The sequence below is a fragment of the Neopsephotus bourkii genome, unplaced genomic scaffold (genome assembly GCF_033783945.1).
Source record: "Neopsephotus bourkii isolate Nb327-2 ecotype Australia unplaced genomic scaffold, CSIRO-AGI_Nbou_v1 NB_1707, whole genome shotgun sequence".
Lineage (NCBI taxonomy): Eukaryota > Metazoa > Chordata > Aves > Psittaciformes > Psittacidae > Neopsephotus > Neopsephotus bourkii.
In genome coordinates, this window is record NW_026902181.1 from 7,460,080 (window position 1) to 7,483,130 (window position 23,051).

Below are 23,051 nucleotides of genomic sequence, written 5' to 3' on the forward strand. Positions count from 1 at the left end.
ACTTCTAGGATTCTGGGGCAATCTCAGGGTTCCACTGAAACAGCTTGTTATCCAATTTTGTTTGGGAAAAGATAACTAAACAATGAAATGAACATTTTGGTGGTTTTTTTCCTAAAACTCGATGTGCTTAAATTTCCTTTTTGCAGGAAACTTTGAGATGCTATGCTTTGACTTCTGTTTACAATGAAGACTTGTTTGGAAATATGGGTATTTCCTCCCTACAGATTAAAATGTCCAAGTTTTTATCAGCTGTTACAGAACTCTGGCTTTCTCTGGCAATGGAGACTTAATGCCAGGTCAATACTTCAAAGGTTAAGAGAAAGACATCATCGGTTTACTCAAACAGACCATGTCACAGCTTCTCCATTTCCATTTGCAAAATTTTGTGGGTTTTTTTCCTTTTTTTTTTTCTTTTCCTAAAACAAGGTAGTGAGCATACAATAATTATTTCAAGCAGAAACAAGGTGGTTGAAGTATCTGCAAGTAGGTAAAATCAGAATTATGCCCTAGTATTGTGTTGACCTCCTCTAATTTACTTCTAATTGTTCAGCAATAGATTAACCAATATGAGTGATTTATTTCATAACAGAAGTGTGCTTTTTATTGTCAGTTAAGACAATATTAAGAACAATTACTTGTGTCATTCCCCTTAAGCTCAGTGAAGGTTTGAGGTAGTGATCCAAATGGTTTTGGTATTCCAAAGTATTTTATTTTTTTTATTCTCTGAAATTGGATTGAGGCTGACATGGTTTAGTATGAGGTGGCAGGGGGGTTGGAAGTAGATGATGTTAAGGTCCTTTCCAACCCTAACTATTCTATGATTCTAAGACATTTGAATGCAGCTTTGGACCAGATGATCTCTTGAGGTGCCTTCCAACCCTTGGGATTCTGTGATTCTATGTTGAAGTGTGTCTGAGATTGGGACTGGCAGGTATAAGCTAACACCTATGCGACGCTTGTAGCAGCAGCTAAATGATAGGATGAATATATTCCTTTACTGAGTTTGTGATGAAGCACTTCTGCTGTGAGACTGCAGGTGACATACCCTTCCTAATTGTCTAACCATAGAATTTGCATTGTTTCTTCAAACTTCACAACACTGATTCTGAAGAACTGTCCATTAAACTATCAGCAGCCAACTGACTGATTCATCTTGGTTTTATTAGATTACTTTCAACAATCCTTATGAACAAATTCCATTGTAAATTTTCAATTTATGAAGTGTTGTAATATATAATTTCATGTATTTCCCTCAAAGATAGTGTAATAGATTCCTTCTTTGTATGTCTAATTGCAAACTTATTAGTTAAAAAATGATGTTACTAGCATGCAGTATCGGTATCAAGCATGCGTCGGATTCCACCATTGAGGCTCTTGACATTTTTAAAAAGCTTCAGAGTTAAGAAATATCAAAATAGTCTCAAATAAGATGCTACACATTTAGTTTCTTTATTGTTGCTGTCCTGAACCTTTAGAAAGAATTATGGTATCTATTCTTCTGTCTATGTGATTAAGTGATGGTGTGTCTATGATCTGCTGGTACAGACTTGTTTTTGTTATCAGAGTTTATGCAGGGAAAGCTCTGTGTTTCAGAAGTAAAGCTTTGTGTTTATGAGTAATTTTTCTCTGAACTGGTACTTTCCCATAATGAAACAGTTGGCTGAGAGTACAGTTTTCCCTGAGTTAAATGAGATCATAAGTATCCAAGATTTTCCCTGGAAGTTTTTCAGCACTACAGGGATGGAGAGGTCTCTTGGATGCTCTTCCTGCTGATACAAAAATGAGGCTGCTGAGAGCTCTTTGCATAATATGTAAGCTACATTTATGTTGCCAAAGTATAGCTGACAGGGAGGGGGGTGTTTGTGAGCTTGTGAATGGACTAGTTGCAGTTTCACAGAAGAAAACCAGCTTCATCTGTCTAACCCTTCTGCTGGCAAGCAGGCCATGAAAAATGAAGGTAAGACACTGTACCTATTTATTACTTCATTTCCCCCCATAAATTTTAACCTTGTGGTTAAGAACCCAACAAAATCCAGTAATTCTCAACTGTAAGCAAGTAGAAAAATAATATGGCAGAGCGTAAGAGGTTATAAGTATTCAAACCCTAAATATGTTAACATGGTTGCATGTCATGTGACCCACCACAGTTCTGACACAAAAATAAGTTAAATGTTTGAAAATGTTCAGAATATTGCAAATTTCTGATGATAACCTAATTAACAACAGCAATACAACTGTTAAAAATCAAAATGGAATGAATGAAGAGTTGTGTTGAAATGATATAAACAGCCCTTTTCCTTAGCTATTATTTAAAAGCTACAACTAAAGCCCTCCTACAGTAATACTGTGCAAGCTAGAGATTTTGCAATGCTTGCTGAGTGTATTACTCTAGCTGTGAGTGATCCAGCTGTGTTTTAGGGCATTCTCATGATCTGTTTGGGTTTTTGGGGAGGTCAGTGTGCCACAGTTCGGTGAGAAGCAATGTCTTCACATGATGTTGAACAAGGTAGCAGGTAACAAAGAATATTATGGCTGTTCCAGTGTGATACTGTAACAAGCATAATTCCTGTTGCTGGTTACCCTAATAGCGTATCTGTCTTAAACCAATATGTTCTGAATGTAGCTCAATGAAGCTGTTTGTGACTCCTGGGCTTGTACTGGCTGCTGCAAACTATGCCCTCAGCCATAGCTGGTTCCTGCAGTGGGTAAAGCAGTGGTGAGGATACCAGCTGCACGTGCAATGTTTGGAAATTAAAATTCATCCTCTGTCAAGAAGCTGAACAGTAAATCTTGAATGCCTGAAGTGAAGTAAAAAGCTCATTAAAAATCACAAAAACATGGAAAAAAACAACTGCTTATAGAAGCATTAGTGAAATTTACTCAGTCATAAATGTTATCTGCGTGCCAGGTCTTCTTTCAAATCCATAGGTTTTTCTCATTTAGCTACTGTTTAGTAGGAAACCTAATAAGCCTCTGCAAATAGCTACCTGTCCCAGAGCAATAGATGCAGGCTTCAAGTGTAATGATAACTGCAGGAGATTATCAGTTAAGCCTCCAGAAAAAAAAAAAAAAAGAAAGAAATTAAAGTGTCTTCAGTAACATTAAAAAGAATAAAATCAAGGCAATCTGAAAATCGATGTTTCCATCTATGAATGATTTCAGACAAAAAGTACCATTACTTTAACCTTTTCTTGTTTTATTTTCCCCAACTTCCAATCTGTGATGCTGAAAGTAGTCACTGCCTAGTTATTTGTTACATTCAAAGAAAATGTTGCCAAAATATATGGCTGTTAATGCTGACTTTTAACTGGTTCTTATTTTCTAAAATTTGCAAATATTTTAGAATTATTACCAGAATCTCAATCAAATAAATATTTTTTAATTTTATTTTCCTCAGTCAGGAAGAAAAAAGATAGGAAAAGACGGATTCAAGTGTTTTGCAGATGATTAATTTTCTTCTGTCTCTTCCTGGACTCTGAAGCGATAAAGCATCTTTTGAATTAAAACTTTAAGGAGCTCAGCTTATGCACTTTTTCTGAAGTTAGGATCTGTGGATTTTGGGGCAGGTACTGCTTTGATTCATCCAGTTATTCAGCAAGTATGAGTGATTAGTATTACCTGAAAATGTTTAATTTTTTTATGTCATACTAGATGTCATTGCTTCTGGTAAATATGTTTACAGTAATTTTTCCTACTGCTGTTGTTGCCATTATGGCACCTCTATAGATGCATAGCACTTTCCAAACAGGAGGGCCATTGCTTCACAAACATTTATGAATTTGGATATTTGAAACTACATTTTGCCTAGTCCAGCAGCTCCCTTGTTCAAGTAATGTCAAGATGCAGGTGAAAATCCTGTATGCCAGGATTTTCACCAGGAGTCTTCTGTAAATAGGGCAGCTGATCTTCTGTGCTGTGGTGCATTGAATCTTCACATATATAAGCATTTTCAAATATGTACACTACCATTCGTGTATGTGTGATTGACTCTTTTCATCATATCTAACAATTTTTATCTAGAAGAGCTTGGTATTACATTTACCAGATTTCTGCTTGGCTAGATGTCAGGGTATTCCAATTTGAAGAATTGTTCTGTCTTAAACATGTGTGTATAAACATCTTCCAGGACAATAATAAATAAATTTAATCTGAGAAGAATACTTGTGGTGATGGAAAGGAGGTAGACCTCACCAGAGTTGTGTTTCTATTCTACCTCCTCTCTTTCTGATTAAGCTTCTCAACTGCAACACTGGATGCTGCATTTTAATTCTGTTCTACGCTCTGGATATTTGGATCATCCCATCCTGTTTCTATGACAGGACATGAGCAATTAGCGGCAGTGAGATCTACCACAATGTGTTCTCAGTTGTTCCTCTCTATACTTTTTTGCTTCAGAGGAGCCGTCTGTGGGACTAATGCCCTCTCTTTTAGAGGAGTGTGCTGATCAGCTGGCTTCAGAGATTTTCTTGGTCTTGATGGTGACCATTTAAACTTGCATATAAAGTGAGAACCTACCTCACAATCCTTTAGTACCTAGTCACACAAGAAAGTCAGATCCAAGTTCAACCCCCTGCACTGTCTGGTCAAGACAAGGAGTTCAAATTTGTGTCACTAACTCCTCACATGAGTATTCTATCCAATTACTCATCAGATAATTTCAAAGTGGAACCAGTCCAATAAATCACTTCATATAAACTGCTTCAATACTAGTTGACAGTCAGTGAGCAACAGAGTAAGAATTACTCTCTAACCTGATGTTAACGGTACTTTGGAAGCTAGGGCAAACCCTGTTAACACAGTGAGAAAGAAATTCCCTCAGTATAACAAAGAGTGAATTCTATATAAATATTCAGAGAGAACAATCCTGCAACGATTTCATAAATCTTGTCTTGCACTTCCTTGTCTTTTATGTTTGCATTTGCCAAATGTTTGCATTTTCCAAAAATGTATCCTCATGAGACATATGGAACATTTCATGTTAAATGAAGTACAGTGAGCTGGGTGGGGATGGTAGTGGTTTTGGTGTGGAAACCTGGAAAAATTGTGAATTCGGTTCAGTTTGAACCAACATTCTTTTTCAACTGTTTGGCTTGGCAGCTGAACTGAAAAAAACAGTTATTTGCGAAGCCCTAAGCCCTCCTTTGCAGTTGGACCCCTGCGTTTTACTAGGAAAATTGTAGCATAGTCCCTGGAGCTGTTCATCCATGACACAGAGGCATGAAATGGAAATCCCACTAAAATTTAAGGTTGTCTGAAGTTTTTGGAAATGGGGGAGCTCTAAAATGGGATTAAATGATGTCATCCACAGTATGGGTACTACTGGACTCTCCAAAGACACGTTGTTTTCACAGATTTCCTCTTTCATTTGCTTGTCAAAAAGGTACCTCTGATGCACATGCTTATGGGAAGTGTTAAAGAGGAGAGCTGTTGCGTGAATTTTTAGCTGGGAACAGAGACGTTCCTTTTTCTAACTTTTTCATTCCATGATGTAATCAGAATTTCAAACCAGGTCAAGCAAATTTCAAGTGCCAAGCTTTTTCTTAGATGCTGCTTATAATCAAACACACGCATCTGCACTTTTAAATACCTCATAATTAAACATGCAAAACTGGAGACTTAATTTGAAAATGTAAATTAATCACGTTGTAACAATTGAAATTCATAACTGAACATCCATTAGCAGACAACGCTGTTCCTCATCCTTTTGTTTACATGTTTATAGTAATCACGCAATAGGATTTATGGTGCATGTCACCCTTTGAGAATTAATTCTGCATCAATGTAGGAGATGTGTTCCCATTTCTATTGTATAGCTTAGCTCTATAAATGAAAATAATTGCAAATTAAGCCCCAGATGTCTAAAGAACAGCAGGAGTGACCATTATTTTATGTATGATGCATGTCATATCATTTCTGTGTCACTCCTCTAAGGGTTAACTGAGTTTTATGTTTTGGACATCATAGGAAAATAATAAACAGTGTATCTCATCCAATGATCATTTAACATTTTTTTGCTAAATAGAGGACAAAGATATTTAGCATGTGTTTTCAATTGCCTGCTAAGAAAAAAGTTTACATGAGATAGACCTTTTTTCATCCTGAAAAATTGTGAATTTACATTCTGTGGCAATTTAGAAAATAATAGAATTTCTCCATATTGTGTATTTAACAAGTAAAGAACTCAGTTACTGTGGTGGGCAACATTAAATATAGATGGATGAGAATGAGATCAGTGTAGTGAACACCAGCTGTACTCCTCAAAGCCAGTATGTGTGTGCACATTACCTTAAAGACGTTTACCCAGTGGATGTCTGTATTTGCCAGTGTTTTCATTTATTTCATGCCAGTGCCTCTACATGATAGGCCATGAAGCTTTCCATGACAAGCATTTATGAAAGAAACATCCCTTTCATATTTGCATTCCCATTGAACACCAGCAGCACTTCTATTGTTGGTTTGAATGACTCTGCTAGTGTCAGAATTCACTGTAGGGTTTGGGCTCTTCAGTAATGTGGAGCCTGGTCAGTAAAGCCTTTTCATTAACCTGGATTAGGCCTTGGAATTATTCTTCATCAGCTCAGTTAAAAATTTTGCTTTGAGCTTTCTCACTCATGCAGAAGGTCTTCGCAAGTGAACCTCTCCTCTGGTTCTATTATATAAATCCAGCTTGATCCTTGGTGTCTTACTTCTTAATGTAGTATGCAACTGTCTCACACTCTTCGCTTCCATCTTCATGTTGCACCTCCCAGCAGGTCAGCTCCTTCCACTCTGTTGCTTTGTTGATTCTTTTCAAATAACCACTTTTTTTATAGTGCTACTTACAGGAACTACCTCTCTACTAATGGGTCTGAATCACAGCCTAAACTGTTGCTATATGCATCTTAAAGAAGCCTATCTTGTCCTATTCTATATAGCAGTATCATGTCTGTAGACACTGCAGTGAATTGTGATGAAAAGAAGGTGGAATTTTTTAAAGAAAAAACTCTCACCTTTTTGCACACAAAGTACCTAACTCTGATGAGAAGCACTTGGACATAGATCAGAACTTGGACTGTTCAGTTACACTGGGGCATACAGTACTGAGTGTGAAGGTAGGAAAGTATTTATAAAAATGTAGCAAAATAGTTTTATGATAATTAGTGGAAAGGAGGTCACAGCCTGTCTTTCTGTCCTGCACAAGCCTCTTATTTATTATTGTGGCATGACAGCACATGGCTCTTGAGTTTTTAGTGGACTAGTACCATTTCTCAGTTGTTTTTGCTTTCTTTTTTCTCACAGTAAGATGTGACTTAAATTCCTTAACTCACAAACCCCAAAAATTCAGCCCACAAGCCCCAGAGGTATTTGGAGTTTATGTATTGTTTAACCAAAGGCCTTTACATAACCAGATACTGGTAAATTCTTTAGTGAAATTCTCGAAGCTTTGGGCTTAACCACTGCTTCTTGCAGTGATGTGTTTGAAAAAATGTCAACTATGTAGCTGTACTGGAGGGCTAGTGCAGTTGAGGTACCTCCTTTTTCTCAAAGTGAAACAGTGGTGTCAAAGTCCAAGTTGAGGCAGGGTCCTGGCTCCAGCTTGAGCAGTCCCATGGTGACATCAGAATTTTGGCCCCTATATTTAAACTTCTTTTGTTATCGTCATTATTGCAAAGAAAAGCTAAAGATTAGGCATGAATGATTCCATTACAGAGATATCTGCTGGAGTAAGCAGAGGACTTTAAAGCTTTGCGAGTTGGGAATTGCTTCACTCATTTTTCATAGGTCATTAATTCTGAAACCTTTATGCTGTCTGCAACAATGGACTTGCATATATATGGAAGAAGTTCTCCAAACTGTAGGCAAACACCTGAATTCCAAGTGAATAAAAAGGAGTAATACAGCAAAATCTTTGTTGGAAGGAGAGATGTAAAATTACTTAAAGAGGCTAGAGAGAGAAAGACACAGAGGATTTATAAGGCTGGAGTTAAACAAAACTAAGTAGGATTTAGAAATGTACTTAGAGAAAATAATCCTGCAAAGGAAGGTTCCAACCTCCCTTTCCACCCAAATTCAAAAAGGAACACTATTAAAATGTTCTTAAAGTATTTAGTTTCTTTTAATAACACTCATGATACCTTGGGCAGTCCAGTGTGATTCTGTGTTCATTGGCAAAGCGTAGTAGCCTTTTGGATACTTAATCTTCATCTAAGTGTGTTTCAGATCTATGTATGATTACCCGATCTATGTGTGATTACCCTCTTTTGCTAAATATTGGAGGTTGATCTACTCTATAACACAGCAGTTGGGTTTCAGGTAATAAACCAAAATGATATAAAGGTATCAAGCTTCTTGGCCCTTAGTTGACTTGTTGCATTTTCTTCTGAAGTATGGTATTAATGAGAAATCTCATTGTCAGGACCCCTCTTATTGAAGTATTTCTGAAACTTTGTTTTTTTTCTAAATCATCTAGATAATCTACATTTCCATACAGTTTACTATGGAAAACTAGTGAGAGCACCCAGAAATAAAATCCAAGATTGGGCCTTTATTTCCCATATCTTTAACATATTCTTGTTCAGATGTCCTGGAGGGGAACATAGTCAACAAGCATAGTGCTCAACAGCCAGAGTCTAGAGCAAACTAATCTGCCACTGCTGCTCTGGGCAGTGGATTCTTTGTGGCTTTAGGCAGAGAGAGCATGTGTTCTTTCAGTCTGAGTTTCCTTTTCTGTAATATAGAATGCTTAAAATAATTTAATTCCTATCTATCTGACACAAAATTTTTATTTGCTATAGACAGATGAAATGGTATTGAAATAGCCTTAATGAGGATTGTTCAAAATCAGAGCATATCCATCATTCATCATTATTTGTTTCCATTTTTATTTTATTTATTTTTATTTATTTTTATTTTATTTTATTTATAATGGAAAGGACCAAAACATTTAAAAGTTGGATTTGTATTCTGGAGAGTATTCTGAATTTCAAGAAAAAACTACACCCTCCCCCCCACCCCATTTCATTATGAGAAATATTCTAAAAGCTTTCCAAAAGTTTTGTCTTTATGCAGAACCACATATTTCTTCATGCCAAAGATGAGGTTTGGCACAGGATTGTCCCATACCCTTGCCAAAAGCTCTCCTAAGAGCACGCTCAGTTAGTTTATATTACTACTTTTGAAAAAGGAAACATTAAAGAAACCATATTTTTAATACAGTATAAAGGTCTTCTGAAGGCTGAAAATGCCTCCCTCTGGCCCCACCTCAGTGCAAAGAGCTAGGGGAAGTGAGGCAAAGGAAGTCCTACAGTCAAAGAGCTGCCTCTGTGTGAGGCCTGGGAGCTAGGACAGCTTCACTCTAACCCTCATTGCCCTGCAGGCTCTGTTTTCAAAAGTTGCTTCGAAGTCTGGTTGCCCAAGTCGAGACAACCATGGCTTCATTTTCAGCAAGTCTGGGTACTCTTAACACCTGTTGATTTCACTGTGCTCAAGAGAAGGACCTAGGATGCCTCCTCCCAGTCTTCCAAACTACTGCAAGTGCATGGAATACCAAGTGCCTTTGTCTGTCCCTCTCCCTCTGTGACCCTATGAGAACTATTGTATTGCCTTTGCAGCTTCTATGAAAGGAGACAAAGCCAGAGAAAGGCCGTGGTTCTTGTATGCCCAACTTGCCTTTTCTCTTAATGTAGTATAACTTTTAGCTGGTGTCTTGAAGCCCAGGCCTTTTTCTGGTACCTAGAATGACACACTAGGCATATTCTCTAACTTTTGAATTAATATGGCATTGCCCTACATGCTTGGGAGAGACTTGATGGATCTGCTTAAACCTGCTGAGAGAGACTGCTGTTGACCAAACTGTTTCATCTGAATGCAGAGGCTTAATATTTTTACACTTCTATAAGGACACTCCATGTCTGAGGTAATATATAATTAAAACATAGAAGGCTATTTTCATAGACAGGCCTGATTCTGTAGGTATATTATGTATAGAGTGAGAAAGCATGTCAGGTGATTGTAAAAAGACTTGTCTATTGTTTAAAAAAAAAAGCATGTATGTGTGTCTGTGTATCCATCCATCCATCCATCCATCCATCCATCCATCCATCCATCCATCCATTCACCCATCCATCCGAACTCAGATTCTACTTTTAGAAACTTAATACAGATGTTAAAGCTGTCACTCAGCTATCCATCCAGCTCACTCATTGTCTACAGGCTGCATGGGCCAGGCATAGTCAGCTATCAGAGAGAACTCAGCTAAAGCATGGAAGACACTATTTTCCATTTGATTTCCCCACACTAAAACAACAACCAAAATTTCTGCATTTAATTTGCAAATATGCTTCCCCCCCTTTTTTTTTTTTTTTAAGTGAAACTGCTGCATCCAGAATTTCTTGTTCACCCACAATGCCTTTTCTTCCTATAGATCAGGCCAAAGAATTTCTGTTAGGTGCTGAATACCTAAGTGTTAGGGATGCATGTACAAGATCTGTAAACTAAATTTGAAACCCTAGTGATCCTTTTTTCTCTGTCTTTGAGACCTGTCAAAGTTTCACCAACGTGGATCAAGTTCCAAGGTCAGGGCCTTTAAGACTTTTTAGTGAAAGTTACCACTTGAGTTACAAAAAATTTCTACTATAATATGAAAATGAAATCATGCTGAAAATTCTTGAAGTATTCAAAGGACTAATCTTATAATCTGCAATTGTCCTCAATGCTGGTGTTTCTGGAAGAGAATAAATGTGGAAAGCTTCAACAGGTACGGTCTCCTTTCATAACTTCACACTGATACTCAGATGGCAGTTCTTTAGGAACTTCATCCCTTTTTTCTGCTGTAAATAGGTATCTTTGCTTAAGTTAACCTGCTGGAGAATTAGGGAAATCAACATGTTCTGTAGACTCACAGAGTGAGGACTGTTTATTTGTGCATTCTGGCCTCCCACATATTACAGGCCAAAAAATACTGCTCTGTGACATCTGCATTGAGCCCAGTTCTTTCAATGTTTGATTAAAGTGTCATCTGTAAATGTAAACTTATGAACACAATTTCTTTTCTACTGCTGTTCATTTTGAAAAACTGTGATTCCCTGAGCTCAGAATGAATAAAGTCTCGTTTCCTACAGCACTGATTCACTGGATTTCTAACAAGGTACAAGCTGCAGTTGGAGCTTTTCCAGTAGCTAGGAAATTTCTGACATCTCAATACTAGTGGATTCTCTGAAGCCTAGTATGTTATGTTCACACTGAAGCCTTTCATTAACTGAGAGCACTAATAAGGCCATCCTGTCCATCCATCCGTTTTCCTTCTTCATGTTAAGGTGTCTGCTTTTATCAGCATTATGTTAGGAATTTAACTATGTTTGGGGTTTCTGCTTTTATCAGATATGGTTGGAATCGGTGATTTTGGCCAGAAAATTATTGAAGGGGTAATATGCGTGTGATCACTCATGCAGGCGAAGCTTGACTGCATATGGTTTGTTTCCACAGGAAATCTGGCACTTATACTGCCAGAAATATCTGAACCCTTGTGGATTTTTACTATTGTATTCTTACTGTTCATTAGAGAAGGAGACATAAGAGAGTTTCATCAGATGTAAAACAACATTCCCAAGGGATATCATCAATGACCAAAGGACTCATTTCTTTCTGACATTCTGCCTGTTTATGGGGGTGCTTTGCATCATGGTGGGTCTTTAAAAAATGTATTTAAAATACACTGCCCTGCCAGACTGGAAATGAGAGCTAGTAAATAGTTTAATTTTTGTCATATTGTCAAAGCACTTTGTCACGTTAAGAGCTAATAGGCAGGATGCAAGTGAAATGTTGAGGGTCTGTTTACATTCACTTCTGTTTTTATTTGCTACATCTGAAGACGCTCCTAGATTTTGTTACAATAATACTTTTCATTTAGAAATTTGGACCTCCTCTGATGTGAGCCCCAAACGTTTCCATTTTAAGTGCAAAAAATTGATCCCTATGTAATTATAAAGTGGTGCCAGGTTCTAACCACTCTACCTTACCTACCCTAGTCCTTTGGAAATGTTTTACTTGCAAGAACTTTATATACCAAACATGTTTGTTTAATAAAAATGTTGTTATGATAACTATAAACAACATATTTTTTATATGACTAATGTTTTCATGAAGTCGGCTTCATTTTCACAGGTCACTGCTTCCTTTCTAGCCTCATAAACAGTTTTCTCAATCATCTTGGGTACTGAGTTGGTGCCTTAGCACTTGGATCTGTGCCCTATGATTTGATCTTCTTTTCAGAGTGTTTTTCTATTTGTCCCTGTCCATGTGCTGTTTTTCTGACACTTTTTTAAAATTCTTGTGCCACTTCATGACAGTTTTTTCTCCATGTTGTGCTGTTAAAAGAGATGAGATATATGAAAGATAACTGGACTTGGTGTGAAAAAAAAACAACAACACAAAAACGGCAGCTGACTAATAAACTACCTAGAAAGTATGGGATTTTTCTAAATTCTTGTGTGTGTGTTGGTACCTTAAAATCTACATTCCTGACTTTATCTATAACCTGGGGCATATTCTGGAAATGAGCTTAAGCACTCTATGAAACTGTAATTATTCATAAATAATCTTATTGTTAATCATATGCATCACACTAACAGAGTTTGATATAGGAATTATACGAATAAAGTTCACCTGAGGTAACAGAGCTTATTTCTTTTCTAGGCATCCAGCCTGGATCTCAGCTGCAAAGTAAGTAACCCTCCACATCTCATTACCAAAATAGCAACCTGCTTAATCCTTTGCTGTGAAGAACAAAGGTTTGATTGAGTCTCTGGAGCAGAAATAGGATCTTAGTAATGCACTGGCAACTACAGTGTTTTTTTTTGTTAAAAAAGGGAGAAACGTGAATTTGCTGCTATACGTTAGATTAAGAACTGTTATTGTTTTGAGATTAATTGAATTGTTGTGCTTTTCCATGGCACTTAAAAATCTATGAAATATCTTGTAATTTAATATTCTGGATGAGTTCAGGAGTTACTTCCTTGAAATTAACTTCTATTCTTTTTATCTGTTCTGAAAGAGTCACTCAGTATCAGTTAAATGGTGTATTGCTTACTGTGCAAGTGGTAGATCTACGAGGAAAAGTTCTTCTGTTGCTTCTGACTGGAGTGCTGATATTCCTGGGCACAATCCATTTGCTGTCCAGTGGATCAGAGCTGATAACCAAAACACCAACAAGGTATCTAGTGCTCAGCCTTTGTGGAGTACTGACTTAGAAGAGCATCAACCGAATGTCCAGGCTTGAACTTGTTACAACTGGTGTATGAATTCACATTTTGGAGTATTAGAGCTCTGATGATGTTTTATGGAGTCTTTTCTTTCTTTTGAAAGATTTGCTGTCATGTAGTGTTGGGCTGCAGTGGACTGTGGAATTTGGGATCCCTGTGGAGTAGGCTCTCTATGCCTCTGGCAGCTCATCAGGATAAAGTTGAAATTGGGATTGCAGAGAAGAGCCAGAGGAATTCCACTTGGTAAATTAAATGCTATTGAGCTTGAGGACCTGGAAAAGGGTGAGGGAAGGATCTGGGTGAGCTCCCAAATCGGTATGAATGACTGGCATAGAAGGTATTGCTTAGAGCAAAAATAAATGCAGTGTAACTGATCTGTTGAGACCAGCAAACTGTTTCTGGAAATGACTGGTGCTTGATAATTCTTAGTGATAGGCAAATGCCATACTCCAAAACACGTGTGGTCCATTGTGCAATTCTGTGTGGGTGTGGATCTTTGCAGGTTATTGGCCTATGCCCTCTGGCACAAAATGTGTTTGTTTAAGTCTTAGCATGTAGAACTTTGGGTGTTTATCTTCATGTCTGTGTGAAAGGTTCAGGGTTAAGCGAGGGAGAACTATCCCAGAAACTGAGGTCAGCAGAAACATTCTGGATAACTGTTCCAAGGCCTGAGTACTGTCACAGAAAATGAAGACCAGTAAGATGGCATTTGCAGTGAACCTCAGATTCTCTGCTTTTATTCCTCATGGTTAGGACAAACCCTGTATTTGGACTTCAGGAGGTATGACAAAGATATGTCTATTGTTAGAGTATGTAGGCTGAGACTTGTGGCTTAGGTGTGTGGAATTTTATTAGTAAGTTCAAAGAGATGTCTGAGCATAATCTAAGGCAATTTTGTTGTATTAATTTCTATTTCATCCTGATTGTATGTCCCCAGAAGGTTTTAAGTATCAAGTTTTGATAAAACAGGAATGTTTCAAGTGCCAGAAGGATATTTGGGCCAAGCCTGTTCTCTGTTATACCATTGTAAAGCTGGGTAATTGTGTTGACTTCTGAGTGACAGTGGTGGTGCTTGAGTAGTACTGGACCTGAAAGAGGAAGGGGTGAGAGCGTGTGTGTGTGTGTGTGTGTGTGTGTGTGTGTGTGTGTGTGTGTGTGCGTGCCTTGGGCAGCGAAACAGCTGACTGAAGAAACAGCTCATGTAGTGCTCCTATTTCCCCTTGATCGTTTCCAGCTGTCCTCTTATCCCTGGCATACAAAATGTAATTAGTTTGAGCTTATGAAAATAAGTGAGAAGCATTCTGTATTACCCACCTTATAGTGTTGCACATAAACAATGTGCTCCATGCAACAAACTGGGATCACAGATGCTAAGTGACTTGTAATTATTAAGCCAGCAGCTGAGTAAAGGGAAAGCTCCTTTGGCAAAATAGTCACAGGCTAGACGGTTTTTCAGACTCTATAATAGGGAAACACATGCTTACATGCAGGAGAAAAATGTGTATTGTACCTGGCCCACAAATAAAATGTCACAGATTTCATGCTTTGATCATCACAAGTTTTCAGCACTGACTGAGGCAGGAACAAGGAAAGAGCTAAATAGAATAGTAAAGGAATAAGGCAGTATTGCTGTTTCCCCAGCCAGTAAGTACATGTTGGTAGGATATTAAGTTTGGGGTGTTTTGTGTTTACATTTCTTGCACATATTTTATCCTAGATGGCTTCCTCAGAAAATATGAAGAATAAGTAGATATAAAATGTACTCAAAGAGATTGCACACCTAGATTTTCCCACCTCTTAGTATATTGTCACGATGCAAGACTGAATGAATGCTATTTTAATGCTGCTGCAGCATGACCTGATACACCTTGCTGCTCATGTTCATAGGAAAGTATTATCAGAAACTGACCGAAGTCAAGAGGTGCAGAAGAAAACACATTAAGGCAGGCATGGAGAACAGAATGTCTTAACACCATTGCTGGTCCCAGAGAAAGGTTTCAGAGAATTGGATGGGCTGCTATAGGCTTTGACTAAAGCAGCTTGGAAATTAAACCCTCAAATTTAAGTGAATATTAGAGACTTAGTTGACAAGGTTATGCAAAAGTGGAATATGTGTGGAGGCTGCAGTCATGATGGAAGAGTTTCTGTGCAAAGGAGAAGAACACGTTGACAGGTTCGTGTTGCCCAACTAGAAGTGTTGTATAAGAGAGGGAACTTTTTCTTGGATGTGTGTGGACAGTAAAGGAGAAAACAGAGAATAAAGCAGAAAACCTGCTTGGAAGGGTGGGGGAACTCTTGCCTTGTATGAATTTTGACTGTCTTACACTTAACCCCCTATGCAAGCTGAAATGAGAAGGCTACAGATGTTCAAGCAGTTTCCACCTAATTTAATGCATTTATCCACCTATTCTGTGGGTGGAGATGGCAGAGGAACTTCCTGTTAGGTGTGTTGGTATGATGGGTGGCAAGTAGCCTGAGAAACATGGTGGAGACATGTATAGAAAGGCTGGGTCTGGAGGTGAAAGTAGATAAGATTCAGAAGCAAACCAGTTCTTAGTTCAGATTAGAGCTTTTAACTCTGGAAAGACAGAGCAATAGGATTTGTGTGCACTGTAGAAAGTTTAATTCTATCAGAGCATCTGATGTTTATTTCATGTCGAAGGCTGATGCAGCTGTAGGAAATCTCATGTGTTGGAAGATTGCCGTGATCTTAACTATAGGGTTTTCAGACTTCAATGCTGCATTTTAATCTCTCATCCATTCAGTAATAGTGTGTGAGGTGCTGGTTTTCCCTGGGCACCAGTCATCTTACAGAATCTGGAAAATTAAAATAGTGAAAGGAGTTTGTTAAGCACATGTTGGTTTCATATTTTCATGAGGAGGTGGATTCTGAAGGAACACATCCCTCTGATCAGAAGAGCACTTAGCCTTCTTAGTGGAGCAGGACTCAGTGTGAAGTTGGGAAAGTGTCAATGAGGAAGAGTTTCGATATACAAAGTAAGGAATAATCATATCAATCCATAAAGCAGAGGAAACTGCTGTGCTCTCACAGGCTCTTTAAGCTAGTGAGCAAAGCCAGCCTTTACTGGACTGTGAGAATATTAAACAAGATTTGTCCTGCATTTCTGCTCCTGACTACTTGAGTCACTGAAGGTATGTCTACTCAGGGTTTGGCAGGCAGATACGCTCACTCTGTCCATGCTCCAAGCTGGCTGGATGAAAGCTGGCTCTGAATGGGAAGCTGTGTAGCCATCACTAGCATGTGGCTGAGCCTGAGCTAATAAGTCCTGCTGGGAAGCAGAATATGTTAGCTTGGGATCAGCATTAAGGGCTGCAGTTACATGACTTTAGGATTAGAGGTAGCTTGTATCTGGGCATCTTGGAGCACTTGCAGAGGGAATTACATCTGTTTGCAAACCTGCCATGGAAGCACACTCTGAATATTTTAGAAGGGTTAGCCAGACATGGTGATCTGGGAAAATGGTGCCTAAAAGGCTGTCTGTTCTGTTTTTAAAAAAACTTGAGTAAAAATCCAGTGCTAAACTCCAGCTTTAACAAGCCATCTGCTCAGTGCTTTCTGTCAGGTCTGAGGCTTGGTGTATGCTAATTTTTGAGGGAAAGACTTAAAATTGTATGTTTGGATGGAAACCCAACTGGTCAGGGAGAAGGACTGTACAACCATGATATATGAGCACCTTGCATTAATATCTGCCTGAATTCATTTCCTGTAAAGCCCATTGCACAAGCCACTTGCTCCCTTGTTTGCAATGAATGCAAAGTGCTAATGACAGGTTATTTATCTGGTGTCCCAGACTCCTAGTTTTCCTAGGTATTCTTGAAGATGTTCTCTTTCAAATTACTTTCTGTAATTAATTTACATGCCTCTGATTTTCAGAAAAACCCTGTCTAAATAAAAGCCATAGGCATTTAAACAATTATTCTGTCCTTAGCCTCAAGAGTCCATTAGTTGCTATGCTCTTGAAGTGAATTAAAACAATGCATTTTGCAGGATATAAAACTATTCCTACTTGTGGCAGTGGATCACTGCAATCATTAGATTAATACCAACTATTATCATCCAGGATGCTCATCTGGTTTTACTGAGCTTTGTTAATGAAATGGAAATGTATGATTAAAGTCATCCTGTCTGTCCCTCTAAAGTTGTGCCTGTGAATGAGTCACTGTTTTAGAAATGGGTGTTGCCAGACACTGATATTGAATACGGCTCCAGCCGTCAGAGTTCTAGGTCCAGCACTGCATTCTTGGAGTTCAGACTGGAACACTGAAATTCCCGTTGAAATCTGTGGGAATTCTGCATGGCCAAAGCTCAGCTACCTTTATGGCTGGCTGTGACAGCATGGAGAGAGATGTAGCTCTATGCAGTATGCATGTAATAGCTTGGGGACTCAATATGAATTTCATGCATCTCTTCACTTAGTCACCTGAAACCCAAGATGGAATTGAGGATACCACATTCCACTTAAGCTTTGTTTGTTTGAGGTCAGTTGAATGCCCTCTGCTGTCTCTGGACGTGACACCTTCTGCTCCACTGGCAAAGTTGCAGCTGTGGTTTCTGTGCTCAGTGGGTACAAGAGCTATTTGTAAAGAGCAAGCCCCAGTGTGTCAGCTGGCTTGCCTGCCCTGCCTGCTGCAGTGGCCGTGGCTGGCTGCATGAAGGGTGGAATATGCTTGAACCTTTTGGCAGGTATATAGCTGTTTGCATGCCCCAAAGCAAATAGCTCCCAAACATCTTCGGGTGGAGCTGTTCACAAAAAGCTGTGTCTTGTGGGCAAGGTTGACTCAATAGTTAACTTAGCTTGTTTGCTTTATATATGAGATAGGGTTTGAATAGTCCTGGTCTTGAGGAATTTCACATCTGGATTCAAATGCTTTATGGCTACTGTCCCCTAATCTGTGCCATGGGCTGTTCCCAAGTCCTAGTTCGGTACTTTTCCAAGCTTTGTGTTTCATGTTGTCCCTTCAGGGGCATTTGTAAAAGTGGGAGGGCCAGATTGGTAGTTGTAAGAAAGGGAAGTATCATCACTGACGTCAGTGCAGCTCTGCCACTTCACATTTGCAAGGGATCAGGCCTGTCTACCGGTGTCACAGTCTGCTGGGGAGGAAGGGAGGCAGCCTGAGAAGTGTTGGGTTTGCGCTTCACCAAGTGATAAACAGAGAGTCTGAGCGCAGTAGCCAGACATGTTATAAAACAAGCTGTTGGAGAGACAGCTCTGTGTGGAGGCTTGAGTCTTGATTTACTCCTGGTCATTGTCCTGATATTTTATGGCTTTAAGACAATTAAAAAAACCCACCACATTACTATGTGAGCTTCTGGTAAGTATAATTGGCTAGACCCCTTGTGTGGCTTGTGGGTGGTCTCATGTGACGTAGGAGGCCAATTGTGTGCAGAGATGCTTTTTGTGCATTTGGGTAAGGCTGTAGTAGAAAATCCAAGGCTGGTTGCTCTGTGTTGCCAAATGTAAATAGCTACACATAGGTTTGAGGTCATTTAAAGCTTCCAAATTCTTTACCCATCTCAGGATATTTTAACCATTTTTGAAAGCATGAGTTTAAGGGAATAATCCTGTATTGAGAGAAAGGGAGACTGAAAACTCGGTAAAGCAGAAGAGAGCCAGGTTTTTCTCAGGTGCAAAGGGGAGTAGAAAAGGGTGAAAAGGCAACTTGGTAATAACACACCCTCTCAGAGATTCACTAGTGCTGTTCCCAGAACTCTGCCTGTTTGGTGCATTTCTTCTCCTGTGCTTCTGCTCATATGAGCAGTCTCCAGAAATCAGGAATTGGGAACGCGTAAGAAGTAATTGCCTTTGCCAGGTAAATGGGAACAATAGTGGAGTGGGAAGGAATGAATCACTGCCATTAACAAGACTAGGGTTTCTCTCCTCATCAACACAATGCAGTGTCTATTCTCAAATGTCAAGGCTAATAACTCACCATTTACAAATTAGATTTAACCCCCTCCCACACAAACCCACAGAGTCTTTGCTAGCATTCAAGCTTAGGTCATAGCTGCCTTTCTCGGAGGGCCACCAATAAAACCTTTAAAATATATCTCCTCCAGACAGTCTGGCTGCTTTCAAGATCGAATACTCCTCCCCTTTTCCCTTTGGATTTTGTTTTAGCTACAGTTACGTCAGTGAAAAATGTGGAAATGTCTTTGAAAGCCCATCTAAAGCCCTAATTATCCTTAATGTAAGAGGACCATTATCGTCTACAGATGAAATGAATAATACAAGAAAGTAAGAAATATTCCAAAGTTTTGGTTACCTTAATAAATTCCTAAACATGAAGGAACTCACAGATCTTCATCCAATGCAACCAGAAATTACTAATGCAGGTGGGAGTATCAAAAGCTTGAGTTTTTCAGTTGGCATCTTACATCTTCTGTTGAAACGGTGCTTTTCATCCACTGTACTGATGGACTATGACTACAGATGCCCAGAAAAGATATAACAAGGATGCCTGTTTCCTGGATAACCATCACGTAGGTGTAGAGCATGAGATGCTGCTAATTTCAGAGGTTCATCAGGATATTAATAGACTGCTTACTTTGAAAGTAATGGGCTTGTTTGAATTCCTGGTCCTGAAATACAGGAAAAATTCAGGATACATTTTTCAATCAGGATGGCTTTTAAAGTGAAGTTGAAACAGGTCACTGGAAAAAAGGATGCAGAAAGAAATTTGGGACTGATTAGTAAAGTCCACTTACCAGACTCTGCTTGCCCAGTTCAACATAAGCAGTTTTTTGTTAATTAGTAAATCATTCTGTCTTTCTCTGCAGATTGAGAATTCTTCAAAGTGTCTGACATGCAGTTCTTAGTACAGCTGCTTGCCGGGGGTGCGTGCTCTGTGTGGGGGATCTATCAGCAGCCTGGCTACCTCTGCATTATCTTGGGTAAGGCCTGGATAAAAATCAAAGGCCAGATTGTTCTCTTTTACCAAATGTGTTGCCTGGGGCCTGCTAATTAATAGAATGTCTAGGAATGTCATACATCTATTGAAAAAAAAAGTGTCACTTGAAAATTGCTATTGTTTTAATTTAATGTTGTCATTTTCACATAGTGACCGATATCTCAGCTTACCACTCTTTTGAAAGAGCAAACTGGAACATGGGAAAACAAGCCACTCATAGGAAAACACTGTCTGTTTTTAAGTCATTTTTTAACTTAGGTCCTACAGAGCCATAAATGCTCCCACATGTTGACTGGGGGCCTTATCCTGAAATCCGAACTTGTGTTTCTTGTGAGTTATTCCATCATAAGTCAGTGCTGGAGGCTGACTGTAAACAGGGGTTGCAGAATTGGTCTGATTTTGACTTAGCAATAGAGCATAACTCTATGAACATTTGCTGGAGATATGGCAGCTAGTAACATGGGCAGGCCAGCTGAAACTCCGAAGTTTCATGGTGGTAGGCATGCAGGATTGTCTACCAGTAAGTGTTTGCAGAATTGGGTGGTAGGTGGTCCTACTTTATTTGCTGTTTTAGCAGAAGTCTGGTACTTGTTATGGAGTGAGTTAGTTCCTCTGGGAAAGGTGGGTGTAACTTGTCAGGACATGAAGGATAACTAACCTCAGACATTTGGGAAGTTGTGTGTGTGTTTTGATGCATATGATTTTGTTATGTAAAATAGTGAGGCTCACCCCCTTCTCTGCCTGATCGTGCCCTCTTGTGGGTTTCTGAACAGTTCTTTTGAAGGAGAAGGGTAGCTCATATGATGAGGTGAGAAAGATGAATGGAAATAGAAACCAGGAGGAATCAGATCTTCAGCTGAATAGTTATAAGGGCTTCTAGCATTCAGAATTTTTTTGTCCTGTGTCACTGGGCCTATAGGGGAAAAATGAGCATTATCTAAAGGTTACATCTTGATTTTTACACAATAATTTGGCCACAATTTAATTGAACATTATGAGAGACATTTTGTATGATATCCCACTATATGTACTCCTCAGATGCATCCCCATGCTGTTGGAAGAAGCTAAAATCATTCTTTTTCTTCTCTTGGAAGCTTGTCTTCATATGTTTTATTTGTATCAATGTGTTACACAAAGGTGTGTACTTTCGGCCTTGGCTATAATTTTGAAGGTTTCTTATGTTGAAAACTCCCTCAATCAACAAATGGATCATTCTGTGCTAGATTTTCTGGGAATCCAGGAAAGATGATGGTATTTTGCAGGTGGAAGGAAGCAATGGGAAATGAGGGGAGTATATTTTAGCTATCAAATACGGTAGTAGTATCCCTGAAACGCTGTGCTTTAAGTGTGGTATGCTGGTCTTGGGTTTTATGAGAATTCTGGAGGAGTTTTGTGCACTGCAGTCTGATTGACAAAGAGATTTTCTGTCCTTGCATGACCTTCTTTTAATAAAAAAAAAAAGAAAAAAAAAGAAAAATTCAATAAAAGTTCAGCCACACAGCAAAGGATGAATTTAAAGACTGCACACCATGTGACAGTGGTAAAACTTTCATAATAGCCGTCATATTTGTTGGTTTAAAAATCAGCTTCATTGTCATAGTTAATAGTTTGCAGCTGCTGTAGAACACAGGCAAATTGCTATGTATGTGTCAGTCTTAAATGCAAGTAAGATCCACTGACTAGGATGACTTGGTTAGTTTGTCCTATCTATTGGTAGTATTGCTGATCATCATCTCTCCGTGATGAGAGAAATTCATTGCCATATTTCAGCACTGCTGCGCTATGTGATCTTTCAAGTAAAATAAATTTGTTTTCAGTGGCCTTCCAAAATATACTCCATGACATCCCATTAAAAAGGCTTCTAGGGTTGTGTATCAGTAGGTGCAGTCCCCCTGCAAATCTGTGGGATATCATCATTGATTGAACTGAGGAAGGTAAGTTACATGAGAAGTGTTAAAGAATCAAAATATGTCACCTAATGTGAAAGTGTGAAGTGACAGAAGCCTGTTTAGAAGATCACCAGGTGAGTTCTCTGCCAAGTTATAATTTAGGAATGTTATTTTTAATTTGCATCAAGCTCATATCAGATGGAAATGGGAAGTAGATGGAACAATTCCTCTCCAGCGTGCTGGTGATGAGCAAAAGGTGTATAAAGTCTGAATGGTCCAGTGGCCAAACTGCAGCAGCAGGCTGAGGGCAAGCAGAACTGTATGCGAAGTGCATGCTGGTTATCATGGACTAGCCCATTCAAGAGAGCCTCCCTAAGGTACTGGGAGCTCTGGCAGCCACAGGGAATCATGTTTAAAAGGGTGTGTTGTGCCTTTAGGCTGAGAAACACTGAAGTCTAAAGTAAATACACAGGATCTCTAGTTAATCTATGCTTTCTTTTTCCCCTGGCCTTTTGTCTTCCCTGGTTTTTGGCAGTTGTTTTGTTTTACAGATGAGTGGAAGTGTATACCAGAAGATGAGTGGAATCTTTGAAACACTCTATTCAGCTTGTAGAGGGCTCTAGAAAAATGGCTTCCTGGAGCCTGGAAATTCTTAAAGAACAGGCACCTGCCCCTATTTCTTAACAGTATTCCCCATCCTCTTGATAGATTTTCCTAGTCCTCAGGAGGGAAGGACATCTGGACTGAGCTCAGGTAGTTTGTCAGCCCGTTCACAATTAGATCAAATGTCCTTTCTTCTGCAAGAGGGAAGAGGGAAGTGAGATATATTCCTCTTGTTAGAAAAGGTGGGACAGATGTCTGGAAGATAACGGTTGTATAGATATATTGGAACTACTCCTTTTGTAGTAAAGTTGCCTGTATCTTTTTGCCTCTTGAGATAGAGCATTTTGCAGGTTTTTGACCAACAGTTCTCTGTCTTTGACATCCTTGACTG

General features: G+C 39.0%; 1 long non-coding RNA gene across 2 annotated transcripts; it reads left to right on the forward strand.

Annotated features, from left to right (window-relative positions):
* Positions 1-151: 151 nt before the first annotated feature.
* On the forward strand, positions 152-21,483 carry LOC133224622 (uncharacterized). 2 transcript variants are annotated; one of them, XR_009728906.1, is made up of 4 exons: positions 152-311; positions 12,327-12,442; positions 12,673-12,699; positions 19,385-21,483. It is a non-coding gene; the product is annotated as an uncharacterized LOC133224622 (long non-coding RNA). The 2 variants fall into 2 exon arrangements; XR_009728905.1 differs by lacking the exon at positions 152-311 and adding an exon at positions 11,541-11,661.
* Positions 21,484-23,051: the final 1,568 nt, after the last annotated feature.